The following is a 14,465-nucleotide window of genomic DNA, read 5'->3' on the forward strand; positions in this document are numbered from 1 at the left end:
CGAGCGTTACATTGAGTACCGGTAGATCAAATGTGAAGTTTATGTATGCGGCGATGTAAGGATATGATGGAAATATGAGATAGGGAGTGCGAATAATAAATAATAGATATCCTTGAATATTTATGTGAGGAATTATAAAAAATCGAAGGTCGTTTGAGGAAATAATCTCACGTATAATTAACGAGTGTGTGTGTAACGCAGTGTAGGATTATGGTTTTATTTGATGCTTAAAGCGACGTAATCTCGAATAACCTATAATGTGAGGTATTGGCAAAATTGAAGATGGGTTTACAGGATGTTAATGGAGTATGGTCATCGAAAATTAATCTCAATTAACCTACGACTCAGGCTATTATGGCAACTTCGAAGAAAATTTCCACATCCTATTTAATATTTAAGTTGATTTAAGTTGAAACACTAGAGTAGTGTCGGCAGGTATGATATTAGTGTCCTCGTAATTTTAGCTTATCGCTATTAGTGGATTAGGTACTGTCCTTTCATATGTGCCTTGACTTATTCCAAACATATAATTGAATTTATTAAGCGATGCGACATAGTATAACCCTGAATGCAAAGTTGTTTAGTGTATCTTGAACATTTTACAGGTTTCATAGGAATATTTTTATCGCATCTAGTCATGAATAATTATATATATTTATATAATATAATATAATATAATATAATATAATATAATATAATATAATATAATATAATATAATATAATATAATATAATATAATATAATATAATATAATATAATATATATTCTCGGATTTTCAAGTTTGAAACTTTGTAAAATATCAATAACCAAAACTGGATGTATGTCAGAACTCGACATTCTGCTGAAACTTAACAGTAGAATCGAATATTTCATGAGAATTTGACTTTATTCATAAGAGTTTCATTTTTATTTTACCCTTGTTATGTCATTTACACAATTTCAAGATATTTCATTAATCTAATTAATTCCTAAATATCAATATGAAGAATTATACAATTGTAATATTTTATATAAGAGAATGAGAAGATGAAGAGAGATTGTAATTCATAATAGGTCAGGATGAATTCATCGAACAATTTTAATCCATGAAAAATTTTAAGAGAAGAATTATTTGATAGGATGAGACCATAGGCAATAATGAGATAGTTTTGATTAATGATCATGGATTGTAGGCAACGTTTAACGCACGACTTCAAGATTCTTTTTTTTTTGGATGAAATACCAATGTACATAAAAAATATTTACAAAACATTTAGCTCATCTGAAAATAAGATATAAATTTGAATAAATGTTAACAATTTAGAATTTAAGCGATCTTATATTTTATTTATAGATTATAAGGTTAATTTAAGATAATATCTTACCTGATGATGGTAATTAATTGAATTTAAAACCGAGTCTTCATGACTAAATATTCCAATCGATGTTCGCATGTAATGAAAGGTAGGGAGGGTAATCCCAGTCGGATTCACGAAAAAAAATGCTGATGTAACTTATTCCTTGAGATCTTATTCGAACATTGAATTTTCTTGATTGCCGAGGATGACCGAAAAGTGAGATAGGCACTGTAGCACGGCTCAAGATAAATAGTCACCCATAAGCACGGTGCAAGAAAAAAATTGTTATCCAACCTTAGAGCTCGAAAGGAGAAAGACTCCGCGGGACTAAGCGTTCGATTCAGGAAAATGTAGCCGCCCACTCGTGGCAAGAAAAATTTTCCCTTGAACGGCTCAACATATAACGGCACAATGGAATATTTTCCATTTAGTACTGTACCATTACGTTACAGTCGAGATGATCGTTGACATGCAGATGTAGCGGATAAAATGGCGCGCAGTAGCTTCAAACAGCGTGAACATCTATGAGATGAATCCAAGATGCGAATTGACCATAATTAGAAGGCGTAGACTTATGAAGACCGGCGAGAAAAGAGGTTCTTTGATGAAATAACTATGGTCCAAATTTTTTTGTTGAATTCATGCTATTCTTAACTACTTTTGTAAGTGAAGATCGAGTTTGAAAAAGATAGTAAAATTATACTGCAAATCAAGAAGAGTCGAGTCAACGTACGGAAGGAAAACCGAGAGATAATATTCATCTTAGCGCTCGATTTAGTCATTTACGCGTGCAAGATAAACCGAGAATAAGGAAATACGCATTCATCGCATTTTAAAATATCGGAGACAGAAAAAGATACGATCCAGTATAAAGCTGAGAAAATAAGCAGCATAATACCATCAAGAACAACAGAAATATTAGTTAGGAGCATTAGTCAACACTACGCTGACGATATATTTTATGAGAAAAAGCCTTATTGGATATATATTTAGAGAACATTCCTGAAGCATTAAGGAATACCAATAACCATTCTTATATGTTAGAAGACTTATAATGGAAGATCTAACTGTTCATTTCGCCCAACTAATATTATCTTCTTATTGCATGGAAACCGGCGATATGATGATGTACGCTTAAACTGGTGGAGGAAGGCTACCCGGGATGCCGTAGCTCAAGCCGAGATGCCCAGACCATTGCCAAGCTGTGAAGTAGACGGAGACGGGAGCTGATTGCGCAGAGATGGCGTGAAACCAGCAGAAACAAGCAGATGACACAATCGGGTCGAGATAAGTAATAAGATTCCCAGATTTTCATTCTAAAATTATTCGTAGTTGATTAAATAATATAGTAGGAGTGTGAAATTGCCTACAGATAAAGTGTATGTGCCATTATGTGATTCACAATGCTAGATTTTGAGTTAACCGCAAACGTGTGCCAATTTGAATGATAGTTATATCCCTAGTGTGAATTTAGGTTATTGTAAGCTTGAACGGAGTGTGTATATTGAAGGTTATGTATCAATCTACTCGGAAAGGTCATTAGCGTTGAAATAGGTGAGATTAGCATCGGAATAATTGCATTGCAGAGTAAAACCTACATATTGAAGAGACCAGCTCGGTAGACAAGGTAATTATGACTGTACTGTAAGAAGAAATGGATTGTATATTGGGAATTCGCAATTAAATAAGAAGAATATGACGTCGATGGATTTGAATACCGTAACAGAGATGTTATTTTAGAAGGAATGGGTTGAGAATTATGAATGCGAATGAAGTTATAAGAAGAGATATAAGAGAAATGTGAAATAATGATGGTATGGGAAGATATTATATTTTAATGTGTGAGTAATGACAGGAAGTAGTTGTTACGGATTCATATGTCAATTATGGATGTTGTATGGTAAATAAGGCGCTACCTGCAAGGTTAAGTTATGTTTATATGAGTATGTAGGTACAGTCCAAATGAATTAATGTCGAATGGTAGTATGTTATGAAAGTTTACGAAAGCTTAAATGAGTCTCACATATTTAACGGAGTAGATGTAGGGATAGTAAGAGACATCGCCGTACTGAATGATTGTTTTCCAATGAGAAGATAGATTGGTGAATTGAATTACAATATAGTAATGGCACAGCGGTAAAAAAATATGAATGTTCTTCAATGATAGTAGCACATGAATATGTGAATATACAGCACGAATTGCATAATTTATACTGATTAATAATTCTATGAATGGCACTTAATGATAAGATATTTGATTTTCACTGGCCTAAATGTATATATATGACTATATTTACCTGGTATTATTATGAATATAGCAATTTAATGTGGAAGGTCAGTTGATGCCACATAAAAGGGAACTTATTAACTATCTCGTATTCCAAAATGCTAACACAAAAATCCAACAACAATAAATATGAAGAATACCCTATCCTCCTATCATAAAGAATCAAACCTAATTTACCCCGTTGAACCACTTTTGTGTAATAATGATGGATTGTAATGAGTTAACAAGTTATTAACGGAAAGTAATGGATGAAAGATGAAAGAAATTCCAACTTCAATTATGTTAATTGAGAAAATACTGTATTTGAAACGAAATATGTAACATAATATGTTTTTCTTTTCTCTACGATTTCCAAGTTAAGATAATTTTGTTTAATACCGCATTAGCATGCTAATAAACTAGTATTAGGGCAATTCCTGCGTTTTCTTTCTGAAAGTAGGTAATGATATGTAGTATTAAGATAGGATATATGATTATAATAATAATTTATGAGATGGTATGAGAAATATTGGATTATCTGCTATCATTTGGGAGTTATATTGGCTAACAAGTGATTATACTCACTCTTCAGCGGAACCTACGGATACTTTAAACCGTATTCATGAACGAAATTGTCATATTCACCCTGAGAACCTAAATTTAACCACAGATCCTCAAGTCAGGAAAAGCCCCGACCGACCCAACATACTATCAAGGTATTGTATTAAGTTCATGCATCAGAAAAATCTTCTTGAAAATTCTCTTGAAGCGATTGGTGTGGATATTGGAATACTATAACCTACTTCCAAAAACTAAATATACCTTCCTTATGGGTAGAAGACGCAAGATCCTATAGGCATTTTGATAATTGATCTTTATTAGCACGGCATAGAAAACAGTACAATTACGTTTTTTCTTGATATTAAAGGCACATGTGATTCTGTACCATTGAGCCTATTATAGACACAACTGGATGCGAAAGGATTCCCGAACACTTTTATTACATTATTGGAAAAGTTATATACATATCGTACACTTCTTATTAAAACAACCCACACCCCTATTAAAGGTCGCCAAAGTTCACAGTGTTTACCGCAGGCGGATATGCTAAGCGGCGTCCTTTATGCGCTTTTTATGAGCGAATTAGAGAGAATAATTACATCTAGAGCAAGAGTATTAGCATATGCAGATGATTTCGTATTATATGTCTCACATGAAAACATAGATGAATGTAGGAGGATCATTATCTGGGTGATGAGTGACGTCATAGACTGGTTACTTGGTCATGATTTTACACTTTCTATCACTAAATGTGCCGTTATGCTTTTTAATCATAAACGTGCCTATAATCGTTCTCCTCTACCTTTCGAAGGATTTTCAGTACCTTTCGTTTCACAGCATCTCTATCTTGATATTTTACTGGATCACAAATTGACGTGAAACACCATACATCTCCGATTCGACAAAAAAACTGATAGCTTTATTAAAATCTTACGCACGATTACACGTCGAAACTGGGGTGCTGATCCCAAATCTGCTATTACCCTTTATTATGCTACCGTCTGATGTATAATGGATTATTGTGCATTCTTCATCGATATGGCACCATCCACAATGCTTGCACACTTAAATACTATTCAATTCCAAGCATTACGCGTATGTATAGGCGCACTGAAAGCCACTCCTACCAATGCTTTACTGATTGAAACAGGCGAATATCATTTGTGGATACGTAGACGACCTCTCTTTAATAAGTATCTACTCAAGCATTTCGCGCAGGGACAGTCTCCACTCATGCCAAATTGAAACTATTGCATGAATAACATTTAAAACAATCTCCGAGAGGTGAACGAACCCCTGCCCTATACAACGCATATACGTTCATCACTGCGCAGCGAATTGAATTCCTACGTATGCCCAAACTTCCCATGTATTGTATACCTTTTTGAATTTGTGTTTTATACCAACTATTATATTTTCTTCGATTGAGACTTTTCCGAGTAAAACACAAAATGTTTACAATCCCTCATCTCAGTTCAAAAGAGTTAAAATCTCCTTATCTGATGTTGAAGTTAGCATTTATACCGATGGTGCTAAATCCGCAAATGGAATCGGCGCAGCCTTTTAAATTTTAAATCCATAGACACTTACAGCGTTTCACCTTTCCTGCCATTGTTTATATTTACCGCCGAATTATTCGCAATCCGTCAAGCTCTTCTTCATATTCAGAAAAATGCCTATAAAGAAGTTACTGTATATACATATGCTAAAAATGTCTTACAAGCCTTACTCTCTCCTTCGACTTCATATAATTGGTATTTATATAATGCAAAATATTTATTGTAATATCTTGACCAGGCTGGTTCGTGCATAATCTTGGCATGGATACCTGGACATTTAGGAATTCCTGACAACGAAAAAACTGATTTTGCCGCTAAACTCGCAAGCAAGCAATCTACTGTATCTCTTTCCATCGCAATTCCGCCTTTAGATTACCTCTCGATAATTCATACTGCTGCCTATCAGACATGGCAAAATGAATCGCAAAATTCTCCACGTAAAAACGGTAATTTTTTTAATCAACTGCAACCTATAATCCCACTTAAACCTTGGTATTTCTACGGATCTTATACACGACGTCACGTTACAAACATAACACGTCTCCGTTTCAATCATACGTTAACTCCGCAAAATAAAGCGCGTTTTCATCTTGCTCAACAAGCTTCCTGTGTGTGAGATGCGGGATGGTAAAAATAAAGGTTGCAGATCTCTACATATGGTATGAAGGTATTTGTGGGTTGTAGTAAGTACATAAAGAGGATGCAATATAACCAAATACAGTAGAGACAATACGCGACACTTCCGGATTTAGCATTGTTAAAATGGGAGACAAGTCGGAAGTGGCGCTCCTATTGGCTTGACCTGAAAATTCGAGCTAAATTCAAATATCGATGGAAATGTATATACGGAACTGGAGAAATAAATTACGTCTAGAAGGCAAATGTTACTAAGATATTAACTTCAAAGTTGCTAAAGCAATTCTGGATAAATGAATGAAGAATTATTTAACAGGTTATTACATAAAGACTGAAATTAGACATATAATCAAGATGTGAAATGGACTACTCTGAAAGGGCTTGATCTTTCATTTATGCATTACCGTTTTTAGCTTTAGCATACCTGCCTGAACTTTCACGACTAGATTTGTCTTTTTTCTCATTTAAAAGCATTGTACCATCACATTAAGACACTTGTCAATAAAAATATTGGCACATTCCTTACACATCAGATTGAATGAATTTGCATTTAAGAGCTGGACAATTTTCCTTTTAACTTGAAGCCTACTAACAGAAAGAAAATCTATAAATTTAGCCGCAAAAACATTCAAAATGTCCCTATAAGTAATACTTGCCATTATATTAGGATAAAGCAAATTTGCATCATCATATTTTTTCTACAATATATGTACATTTCTTAAATCACCCATATTTTCTTCAGTGCGTGACAACGCATTACGGCATTCAAAATGGGGTAACTTGGAACACAACCAACCACACTCGTAGGCATATGCATTTTCCTGAATTAAATCAAACCCACAGATCACACCTACAACAACACATCGGTATTGAAGGTTAACTGCTGCACTATACAATAAAATACGCGTATTATATTTTAATCCAGTTAAAATATGGGTCTAGAAGTTCAGAAGATTACGAAGTACTATAAAAATCTCTTTGTCAGTGGAAGAATATATATGCAAACACAATATTACTTACATTTTCTTGTCACGAGGGAACTGAAGAAAGAACGCGCATTCTGCTCTACTTCATAGTTACTGCAGCCAAACACATACATACCTTTCCCCTCATGTTGAGAGGACATATCAAGGAATGACACACGCTACTATTTAATTATGTCAACTGACTGAAAACGCATAAATAACACCAAAAACTTCACACACAAATACACGTGCTCTTATGACAGAATCAGTAGTTCCCAGGTCAATCCGCTAGAGAGAGCTCTAATAGCTGTCCCTCGATATCTCGCTGAGTGTCGGGTATTGTCTCTACTGTATTTGATATAACTTTCTGGTAAGACCGCAATTACAGTATGGTTGCAGTTATTGGACCCACTCCAGGATTACTGGATATGTGAACTAGAAAAGATCAAAAGGAAAGTAGCATGATTCATTCTGCGTGATTTCAGACAACAGATTATCATTACAAAAATGTAGCAATCTTTGGGCTGTGAAGACTAGGGACCTGCTCGACTAAGCAGTACATTCCAAGCTGTCATTGGAGAGATAACATGGAATGATATTACTAGATAAATAATCTTCAATGGAGTTTTTAAGAGTAGGACAGATAATATCATGAAGAAATTGGAATTCAAGAGGATGAATTGGGGCAAATATTTGTTTGTAGGAAAAGGAATTGGGAATTGTACTACCATAATTTATCGAGGGAAATGTTTGATTAATGTGCAAGTTCTTTCAAATAATTTAAGAAAGGACTAGGTAAGCAGTTGAATCTGCCACCTGGGAGACAGTCCTAAATGATGATTGATGACAATGAAGTTGTAGCACATTAATATAGCACATCTCCGTCCCTGCACAGTTATGTCAGACTGGGAAATTTCCTGCTAAGTAGTTTGTGTGAAATAAGCTTTGATGCCACTAACTTTTCAGTGACAGTTTCTACTATATTGTCTAAAAGTGGTCTGACAAATTTCTCAGCAATAATGCTGGCAAGTCGCTCCTGACCAGATTGATCACAAATTGGGCACTGAAGAAGTGGGCACCTAACTAGTAAAGGGACAATAAAGTGAACATTTGATTGCCAACACATCTTTCTTGAAAGATACAGTACCAATTTTTCAACAAAAAGTTGAAAAATAGATAATACTGTTACAAATGTAGGTTTGGGATAATGTAGATTTCCCAGATCTTGATTTGAAATAAGACTCATCAGAGGGGAATTGTTGGAGTTGTGGGAAATGCAGTTCAGACATTCCATACAATGAACTCTTCTCCTATTGCTCGCGCTATGTAGCCACCAATATACGCCAGGCTTGCAGTCTTCATGGTTGGCAGTGGCGATGCTGGAAATGAAACAAAACTTCTTAAATAATATTAACTTAATATTATAATAAATTTTGCATTTTGTACTCCTCTTAAGAGGTCAATGCTTACCTGGTTCCTGTAGTACCGTACCTCCTGGAGGATGCTCATAACTGTTTCAGGAATGGCAGACTTCTTCCTCTGAGTCAGATGCGTCTGATGGTATCAGCTCCAGATCTGGACCATCTGTGATGTTAGATGCAGAGTTCTCTACATTGCTAAATGATGAACTGCATAAAATTCCTGTTTTCAGTATCTTCTGCAAAGTGAAGCTTACTGATCTTGAGTCCAGCATATCATTTATCCTGACATACGCCACAATGTGCTGAAAAGTGACTCAGCAAGATCACTGGAAAAATCACGGTTCAGAACGTAGTGGTAGCCATTCTGCAGAAGATATTTTATGCATTGAACAGTTGAAATTCCATGCCGCACTGAACAGTTGATTTGGTTGTCAGTCCACTCACTTCATATGATTCATTCGTCAGGAAACTCTAAATTAATGTGCCTCTGGGTGAGCACTTGCATTTTCCTTCAGAGCAGTAATGGCACCAATGAGTGCTGGTGAGAAAATTTCATGGAGTCGGCTAAATATGTTTTTGTCAAATGTCTCACAGGCTTCACAATATCATCCTTCTGCATTTTATACAGCATGGTCAAATATTTTGCTGATATTATCCCCATATTGGTATCGTCAATAGCGATTGCAGCGAGTCCTCTAGAAACCATTTGCACTTACATACTAAAATCCTAGAAATGGGCGAACATTCATTTTTATTGGCCAGCTTTGAAAGACGCCCTTTCCACGGCGTGGGCGCTAATTTATTCGCACCACTTCATCGAGGCGTTATAATTAATGAATAAATTTGAAATCTGACGGTGTACATCTTCGTATATCTGCATAATATATTTGGACTTTTCGTATGTGTTGTTGGACCATATGTACGGCACATTTTACTCTCCTATGTTGGTATAATAGTGTATTCAACTGCCTGAAATGTGCACGTTAACGCCATCTATGCATGCGCAGTGGAACTTGTGGTGAGTTTAACGCTAATAGACAGATAGCGCGTAACTCGCTAAACTGTGGTGTGTGCTGGGCGCTTGTAAACGGCGGTCTGCTATTTGAACTCGCTGGAGAATGACGCTGAGAACTGGTTCTCTCATACCAGCTGGCGTATTCAACATGCCTTGTTCAGGCATTGGGTGAAAAACATTCTGTTTCCCTTTCAGGGATTGTGAATTGTAAATCATATGTATAGCATTAGTGTATAAGATGAATATTTGTTTTAAAGTGTAGTGTTGCCTTGTGGGTGATAGTGATTGTTCGGTTGCTTAATTCATTATGGATTATTTGGTAATGTAATGTTCTTCATTTCTGCAAGTACCGCCTCCCTTTATTTGTGGATATGTTTTTTTCTAAATTTTGTATGCGCCTCGTTGTTTGACGTTCATATTTTTATGAGGCGTAATTTATGTTCGTTTATTTTCGTCATGTGGACTTGTATTTTAGAGCCGTCGTATGTGCATTGTGATGTCCGCTGAACTCTTAGTGTGTTTTGTTCGTTTCCCATTTTTTCATCTTATTTAGTTTTATTCTGCTAAATTTGTGCGTGTTTCTCGTGACGTTCTCTTCATGCTGGTGTTTTCATTTGATATATTGCTGCCCGTACTTGTAAATTCTGCCGATGTGTGATGTTAATGTTATTGTGACATCTTGTGCTATTTATTTTCATTATTTTAATTTGGGTTAGTTCTCCTCTGTGACTGTACATTTTGAATTGTGCACCGAACAATCTCTATTGCCACTCAGTTTCCAAAATAATAATTATTATTAAAAGTAATTTAAGGTAGATAGTTATATTTTGGGGTATTTGGTAACAGTAAATTTCAGTATTATTCATTTTACGTGTAGTGCTTCTGTAGAATGTAAGGACATTGTTAATGGAGGGCTTTAATAACGTTTGCGTCATCATTCTTGCATTGTTGAGTCGGCTTATCTCCTCGAACCGTCTCTGTCTGTCATTGTTGATTTTCTGCCCTTATCGTTTCCTGGTCGTTACATAACTGTTGTATTGTTATTATTATTATCTTATCTCGCGTGGAGTCTGCCTCTGGATGCTGTTGTGTACGGATCTCTCAATTGTTGTTTTTCTCTTACGAGTGTGTATTTGAGTATGTGATTACTAACGTTTTGGAATTACCTGACCGGTTCTCTCTTGAAGTGTACGGCACATGAACGATGACTTCTGTTTTTTTTCTGTTTGTGGTTTTATATTGGTGATGCTTAATTTTACTATGCTATTCGGTTCTATTTCTGGGGTATGCTATGTGAGTGATATTTTTCGTCAGAGATGTCTAGGTGATTGATTCGTGCGACGCGTTTTGCGTTTATCTTCTTCTGCTACGCGTTCGGTGTAGTAAGCCCTCCATTGAGAATGGGCCTTAGACAATTTATTTATTTTAAGTGTAGATAGCATGTTATATGATATACTAGCAATTGTACCCGTGCTTCGCTACGGTATTTCAGATTGTGTACGGATATCGAAGTAAATTACTGTACATGAAGTGAATAATAATTTTTAAATTGCATGTAAATTGGCGTTATCGGAAAAAAAGCATAGGGAGGTCCGCAGACGATGTTTCCAATGTAAAGTGCGAGTTGTGGAATTGTGATGATAACGACAGGTGCACTTGCCTACCACAATTCATTATCTTTTAGAAACGTTGAATAGGATGAAATTTGTGTAAGATTTTCACACAGTGAATTACTTTTCAGGTACTTATGAGACAGCTTCCAACATAGAATTTGGCTCACATATGGCTACTGGGTTGGCGAATATTCGTGTGGAATTTGATGATCCCATCTTTCTTATAAGTGAATCAAACCATCAATTATATGTGTACAAAGTGCAACATTTAGGTAAATCCAGAAATAGAGAAAAATGTAATGTATAAGGGATAGAGATACGACAGAAGGTCATAGGACTGAAGTTGTAGATCACTCCAAATTGAACGCAGATTGTGCCAACCGTTTTTGATACGACTTACCGTTTAGCCACGAAATACGTCGAAAGGCAGGACTCCACCGTCATTAAAATTGCCTCCATATCTCGATATTTTTCGGGGGTAAAAAAATAAAAATTTTAAACATCTCGTAAATTTTCCGTCGGTTACATACTAAAAGCTATAATTTTGCAAAATTTCAATTTTCTAACTCGTCTGGGAGATTGTGCTGTGATCTTGATATGGGAGAGTGGGTTAAAAATCACGACTTTCAGGAAACTTTCAAGCCCATGAAACCTGTAGGTTCTGCATAAATATCACTGACTGTGTTCTTATGCAGGTTTGAAACTCCCAGCATGTACCCCTCAGAGAATTATGAGAATTTGAGATTTTTCTAGGGATTCTTGAAGTCATCAGCTTGTCTTGTACCAAGTTTTAAATTTCTAAGATGCCTAGAATGGTCTCACTAATTCACGTATGTTTTCATGTTTATGCCTTAATTTATATATACAGTATATATATATATATATATATATATATATATATATATAGATCGCGCCAAACAGACTTCCATTTATTAGTGTGGATTATATTTCACCCCCTTCCTTAGTGGTTCTAGGGGCGTCTTACTCCCACAGAAAATTTTCCAGGTAGTAAGTTATACTTGAAAGTCACACTGGAACACACACGTCCATTACCTCGGTCATTTCTGACAATTTATTTTTTCACCCTTTCTCACCCCTATGCCAAAGGGGGCTGAAGTTAGACTTTAAAAATCCGGAATGTTACTATTCATCTCAGCGACCGGAAAAACTATGGAATCGGCAGTATATTGGATTATTATTATTATAATATCTCACCCCCCCTCCCCCACCCTAAAGGGGGCTAAATTTTGAGTTTAAAAATCGGAATGTTACTATTCATCTCAGCGACCCCTAAAAGTATGGATTCGACACTATTTTCGTTAATTTGTTTATCTGACCCCCCTCGGCCCCCCGCCCCTAAGGGTTCCTGGGCTCTCTTACCCCCACATGGTTTGTCTCCTGATACTAAAAATTCAGTGTGTCACTATTCATCTCAGTGACCCCGAAAACTATGTATTCGACACTATTTTCTATTATTTCTATATATCACTCTCCCATCGCCCCCCACCACGAAGGAGGCTGAACTTGGACTTTAAAAAATTCCGGAGTGTCACTGTTCATCTCAGCGACCCCGAAAAGTATGGATTCGACGCCATTTTCGATTATTTTTATATCTCAGCCCCCTCGCCCCCCCTGCCCCTAACGGTTCTTGGGCTGTCTTACCCCACGTGGTTTGTCTCCTGATACTAAAAATCCGGAGTGTACAATTCACCTCGGCGACCCCGGAAACTATGTATTCGACACTATTTTCGTTTAATTTTATATATCACTCCCCCTCGCCCCCACCCCAAACGGGGCTGAACTTGAACTTTAAAAAAATCCGGAGTGTCACTATTCATCTCAGCGACCCCCAAAAGTATGGATTCGACACTATTTTCGTTAATTTGTTTATCTGACCCCCTCGCCCCCCCCCCGCCCCTAAGGGTTCCTGGGCTCTCTTACCCCCACATGGTTTGTCTCCTGATACTAAAATTCCAGAGTATAAAATTCACCTCGGCGACCCACGAAAACTATGTATTCGACATTATTATTGAATATCACCCCCTCTCCCCCATACGAAAGGGAGCTGAACTTTGACTTTTGAAACATCGGGAGTGTCACTGTTCATCTCAGCGACCCCGAAAACTGTGGATTCGGCACTTTTTTCGATTATTTTTATACCTTGCACCCCTGCCCCCCCTAAGGGAACTACGGATTGCTTACCCCCATAGTGCTCGTCTCCAGATAGTAAGTCATAAGTGTACCATGTTTTGATGAAATTGCTCCAGTGGTTTAGGAGGAGATGTGTCATTTACACACACACATACCTGCATACATCCATTTTTATATATAGTAAGAAGAAGAAGATTATGCTTGCTTTATTATTACATGGAGAAATTTTATTTTGAACACTGCAGACATCTAAACTTCACTGTATATCCGAAGAAATTATTCAAATCCGAGGAATGAATATTACTTCGCTCGCTGCATGCCCAATCATGAGAATGGCTTCAATAATATTAGTCATCAGTTTCAGAGTCGTGTTCATTACAGAGGGCAGGATTCTTATTCTTAAGAAGGATAATTGGTGCCACAATCGTCCGCTCTAAGATGTTCGAGGGTACTCCAGGTAACTCCAAGTCTTTCGAAGCTCTGCCGTGTAGTCGATAGACTTGTAACTGTGTAGAACATGGGGTAATTCTTGTAAAAGTTGCTTGTTGAAAGAAATGAATGACATGATATATGATAGCAAGAATGAAGAGGATGAAACCCGCCGCCGGCACATAGACCACTCCTGTCGAATAGCTCAAGACTTAACGCCCCGATCCGACGGACGAATCATCATCAACACCGTCATATGCCCTCACAACATATGAGGCCAAACAACAGCTTCCTACGTCCTGGACGTAAAATGGCTCCTTGAATATTGTGTTCGATACCTATCTTATGTACGTTGCCTAGCGACAGCGACTCTATGCATTTAATCTTGGTGACAGCACGTTGGATTGTCATATCCCAATGCATGTTTTCCGATGGTTTTTCGTTCATAACTCACCAACGAAAGCGAAAATCAAAATTCCGGCTTCGAGGTGCATTCGGACACACTTCCATCT

General features: G+C 36.7%; 1 protein-coding gene across 6 annotated transcripts in view; it reads right to left on the reverse strand.

Moving 5' to 3' along the window:
• Positions 1-14,465, reverse strand: part of LOC136858486 (protein vav) — a 705,311-nt gene that overhangs the window by 302,019 nt on the left and 388,827 nt on the right. The window lies entirely within an intron of this gene.

The sequence above is a fragment of the Anabrus simplex genome, chromosome 1 (genome assembly GCF_040414725.1).
Source record: "Anabrus simplex isolate iqAnaSimp1 chromosome 1, ASM4041472v1, whole genome shotgun sequence".
NCBI lineage: Eukaryota > Metazoa > Arthropoda > Insecta > Orthoptera > Tettigoniidae > Anabrus > Anabrus simplex.